This window comes from Ruditapes philippinarum, unplaced genomic scaffold, assembly GCF_026571515.1.
Source record: "Ruditapes philippinarum isolate M1 unplaced genomic scaffold, ASM2657151v2 ctg5091_1_1_1_1, whole genome shotgun sequence".
NCBI classification, from domain to species: domain Eukaryota; kingdom Metazoa; phylum Mollusca; class Bivalvia; order Venerida; family Veneridae; genus Ruditapes; species Ruditapes philippinarum.
This window is the reverse complement of record NW_026859477.1, coordinates 167-5701: the sequence shown is the minus strand read 5'-3', so window position 1 is coordinate 5701 and position 5535 is coordinate 167. Positions and strand designations below refer to the sequence as shown.

Genomic DNA, 5535 nt, shown 5'->3' with positions numbered 1-5535 from the left:
AAACTTATCTGTAACACTTTTTCTAGAGTGGAACCGTTCCCCCTTAACAAAACAGATATAACAATTAATGCAATAATTTAGAAATTGAGAGCCATGTAAATGGTAAGAGGGAACCGTTCACTCATCGAAATAAAAAATAAATTTCAAAACTTATCTACGACACATTTTCTAAAGTGGAACCGTTCCCCCTTAACAAAATAGATATAACAATTTGATAGAATAAAATGCAATAATTTTGAAATTTAGAGCCAGGTTACCAGTAAGAGGGAACCATTCCCTCCTCAAAATAAAAAATAAATTTCAAAACTTATCTATAACAAACTTTCTAAAGTGGAACCGTTCCCCTTAACAAAACAGATACATGTATAACAATTTGATAGAATAAAATGCAGTAATATAGAAATTTAGAGCCATGTTACTGGCAAGAGGGAACCATTCCCTCATGACAACTTAACCAAAATTCAATAATTTGAACTTGACAGTCAATGTGATTTAAAGCTCAGGGTCAAGGTCTGTTCAATCTTTCAGCATGTCTTGTCCAAATGGTTGTTTTGTCTAAGTTTAAAATACTCCATTGATTACTTACAAAGTTACAGCCAACAAGAGGGCCAAAATGACCCTAGATCGCTCACCTGACCCATCAAACCCATATTATATTAAACTCCTGTGACCTAGTATTTCATCTGAGATGACACATGTTCGAACTCATCCGAGCAATTACCTAGACAAGCATCCTGACCAAGTTTCATGACAGGTGAGTCAAACATGTGACCACTAGAGTGTTAACAAGGATTTTCCATATTTGAGCAGTGTGACCTAGTTTTTGACCCCAGGTGACACATATTCAAATTTGACATAAAAATCATCATAACAAACTTTCAGTCCAGGATATTTGGATGAAAACAGTAGCCATTAGAGTGTTAACAAGATTTTTCTATTTTTAGCTCCTGTGACCTAGTTTTATATATAAGCAATTACATAGACAAGCATCGTGACAAAATTTGATGATGAATGAGGTAAAAATGTCTGGTCTACTTGAAGGTCTTGTCAAAAGGGTTGTTGTGAAGAAAATTGAATCCATTTTGTAATGAAATAATTGCCAATGTTAAAGTTTTAGGATGACAACAAGAAAGTAAGGCATGACTGTACATAGCAATAGCTCACACTCTTTTATTCTTAAAAAAAATTGAGCTGAAAACTAACAAGAGCACCGCTAGGCCAAATGTGGGCCAAATGGAACTTAAGTTATTCTCCGGAAACTGTTTTCACTTTTAAAGTAATAGTGACCTTGACCTCTGACCTTGTGATCCCAAAATCAATAGTGGTGTTCTACCCAATATGGCCAATCATCCTATAAAGTTTAAATACTGTGGGCCAAATGGAACTTAAGTCATGTTCCGGAAACTGTTTTCAGTTTTAAAGTAATAATGATCTTGACCTCTGACCTTGTGACCCCAAAATCAATAGGGGTCTTCTACCCAATATGGACAATCATCCTGTGAAGTTTTTATATTGTGGGCCAAATGAAACTTAAGTTATGTTCCGGAAACTGTTTTCAGTTTTAAAGTAATAATGACCTTGACCTTTGACCTTGTGACCCCAAAATCAATAGGGATTTTCTACCCAATATAGACAATCATCCTATGAAGTTTGAACACTGTGGGCCAAATGGAACTTAAGTTATGCTCCGGAAACTGTTTTCAGTTCTTGACCTTTGATCTTGTGACCTCAAAATCAATAGGTGTCTTCTACCTAATAATAATATGGACAATCATCCTCGGGTAACAGTATTTTCCTCGGGATGATATTTTTACTGTTACCAACAAACCCATGTGTTATTTATATACTGTTACCCAGTCACACAAGTACCTCTGGGTTCGTACGGAGGAACAGATGCCAGGGGGTATAACATAATATGCCCGAAATTGTTTCGGGCATATTAAAATTCAACACATCATTTCTCCCCAATGAGATTTATCCATCTATAATGTATTAAGTTTCACTAACATGTAGATACCTCCTTTTGGTGGATGGATATATGGACATTCCGACACATTTACTAAGTTGTTATAAAGTTTTGAAAACATAATGATTCCTAGTGTTTTACTGCATTATAATGTTTGTTCATTCAACATGTTGTTAAACATGCACATTTTTGCACTAAAATTGCACCTTTCAACATCTCTCTTTACAGCCATATAGCCATATAGATATTGTTAACAAACAATATTCAACAACCATCTTCAGTATATCAAATGAAAGTTTCAACAAAACTTAAGCAAGGTTTAAGCACATGTTCCATCCAAACATGTTTCTGCTCCTCTACGATGAATAGGGAAAATCTTCTTGACAACAATATCTGAAAATAAACAAAAAAACTATTTTACCTTATTTATATTTCAAAATTTAATAAATAAAGTACTTCATATGATAATTCTTAAATAAATTTAAATTCTGAATAAGATATGCATGGCCTTTAAAAGACAGACATTTATTTAGAGGCCAAATTATTCAAACAAATTTTCTAACTAAACTTAAGATTATTAATTATTTATATCTACAATTGCATATTAATTATAGTCCATATAAAAAAATTTTATTGCATCATTATTTTTTGTGTAAGTGAGAGGTTAAGGACAGGAATCATTGACAAATTTCTTTATAGACCCAAGCTATTTTTACTTAACAAAATATATGCTCTCTTTAGAGGTGATATATAAAAGAGTAATTGATCCTTAAATTTCCTCAAGACAAGAGGACTGTGATGACTATAGAGTTTCACATGGTTGATGAACAAAACAGGCAAAGAGAATTGTATTTGGTAAAGTACTGTCTAAAGTATCATTTTAGCACATTTTGTAGATATTGTACAAGTACTTACTTAATTTAACTGTGACCAATATATCTAGTTGTTGAAGGTAACCATTTTTATCCAAGATATGACCTGAAATGTGGTTAATATTTACATTATAACAATTAACAAATGCATATTTAATGTGGTCCAAAGGAATGCTGTAGTAACTGGAACAATACTGTCTCAACCAATATCAGATATTTGATGTATATTCAATTCAAAGAACAGAGTTCAGATAAGCAGACAATGGGGTGTGCTTGGCATAGATAAATTGACTTCAAATCACTTGCAACTCACTGCTCTGAGTTTGAATACCACTGATGACTCTGTGTACTTTCATGTGAGGAAACTACATAAATCAAACAAGCTTACAGAATGTTGGTTTATCTACTCAGGTACCTGCTCATGCCTGACATAATGCATCACTGCTATGACTTTGACCGAGGGACTTAAGTACAGCACGCAAAACATCATCTACTAATGGTGGCTGCATTAACCAATTCATTTTGAAATCCTATCATTCATGCAGAAGTTAAAACCCTAAAATCCCTTAAACACTACAACAACTTTGTACTTGATAGTCAATTCACTTACATTTCTTCTTTTGATTAGTTTGTTATCACTTGTCTCCTCCATCACATCTATTTTGCTTGGCTGACAGTTTACAGGATTGGACCCTGAAATTTTAAGCAACTATTTTTTAACTGTTGTACCATTACAAACTAATTCAATTGTGTTATAGTATTTACATTTTAGGAAAATAATAAGAGTAAATAAATACAGATAAATGCTAAACCTGCTAAATTTCTGAAATAGACTTTGTCTAGCTTTCATTTATAAAACTTCCATTATCAATTTTGTTAGCTAACAATAAAGCCTGGCTCTTTACTGGTAGTAAATGCTGCAGTGGCTACGATTCCGGCTGACCAGCAGGTTGCTATGAAAGTCAATGGTACTGGTTGCTATAGAAAACAAGCAATTATCATAGTATTGCAAGCAATCCATAAGTCCCCTACCGGTAAGAGCCCAAGCAACATTCTGAAGGGCCATTGGCCATTCACTTAGGTTCCTATTTTAAGTAAATTTGTTGAAAAAGTTCTTTAAAAATGATCACAGGAAACAGTTTTTATGTACAGACAGACGGACTGAAGGACACTCTAAAGTTATTTTTTAAACATCCCTGTTATCAAAATATAACATTTTAAAAATCCTATCATGATTGAAGAAGTTGGAGTAAAAATTACCAATTTCTCAAAAAAAAGTCTAAGTTCAAAAGGGGCATAATTCTGGAAATAGTCTTGCTCGAGTATTGAACACTCACAAATGTTGAGTGACAATAAGAAACATTTATATGAAGTTTGAAGAAGATACATTCAGAAAAAGAAGTTATTAAAAAAAACAATGTTTTTTTCATGAAAATTTTAAGTTCAAGGGAGGTAATTCTGATAAATTTTGTGCTAGAGTTGTAAACCTTGTCACATATGATGTGGTTGATGACAAGCAACTTATATTTAAAGTTTATAGAAAATACCTTAAGAAATAAAGAACTTATAGTGAAAAAACTTAAAAACTAGAATCAGAAATCTTGAAATTCAGTCCATTTGTTGCCATAGCAACCAGAATTTTCAACATAGGAAGATAAAAAAGGATGTGCATAATTTCCATACTGCCATCTACCCATATGTCAAGTTTCATAAAAATATTTTCAGTACTTTTTGTGTTATCACTGGATCCAGGTTATGTGTAAAATTTGCCATATTTTCAGTCTATTTGTTGCCATAGCAACCAGAATTTTCAACATAGGAAGAAAAGAAAAAAACGTGCATAATCTCCATACTGCCATCTATCCATATATCAAGTTTCATAAAAATATTTTCAGTACTTTTTGCGTTATCGCGGGATCCAGGTTATGTGTAAAATTTGCCATATTTTCAGTCTATTTGTTGCCATAGCAACCAGAATTTTCAACATAGGAAGAAAAGAAAAAGACGTGCATAATCTCCATACTGCCATCTATCCATATATCAAGTTTCATTAAAATATCTTCAGTATTTTTTGCGTTAACGCGGGATCCAGTTTTGTGGACGGACGGACTGACGGACGGACAGACGGACGGACTGACGGACGGAGGGTAAACCTAAAGTCCCCTCCGGTAAACCGGTAGGGGACTAATAAAATTTTGCTATGGAAGTCACTGGTTCTTATGAAGTCTGTAACTGATATGAAAAGAAAAGAAAGCCAACAGTTGCTATTGAAAGATAAAGGTTGCTTTGGAAAATAAGTCACTAGTTGCTATGGATACCACTGGTTACTAAGGACTAAGTTGATGCTGGTAGAAATAATAGGTACATGTTCTTGAGAAATGTATTTCAAGGGTTGTTATGGAAATTACTGTTTATTAAGGGAAGTCAATTTCATCATGGAAAGTCATGGTTGCTATGGCAGTCTCCAGTTAGTATGAAATATCACTAGTTGCTATGGAAAGTAAATGGTTGCTATGGGAGTCATTGGTTGCTTTGTAAAGTCATAGATTGCTACTTAGCAGTCACTGATTGCTATGAAAAGTCACTGGTCCCAGTGTCAGCATTTTCCCCCCTACTTTGTTAATCGTGCCTGGTACCAAACAAATTGGGAAAAATGCATAGCATGCACTCAAATTGAGAATTTAACATAATATACAC

General features: G+C 33.6%; 1 long non-coding RNA gene across 1 annotated transcript; it reads right to left on the bottom strand.

Annotated features, from left to right (window-relative positions):
• Positions 1-1179: 1179 nt before the first annotated feature.
• LOC132756640 (uncharacterized) lies at positions 1180-5040 on the bottom strand. Its single transcript, XR_009629356.1, has 3 exons — positions 3449-5040; positions 2882-2944; positions 1180-2359 (listed from the first exon to the last, which is right to left on the bottom strand). It is a non-coding gene; the product is annotated as an uncharacterized LOC132756640 (long non-coding RNA).
• Positions 5041-5535: the final 495 nt, after the last annotated feature.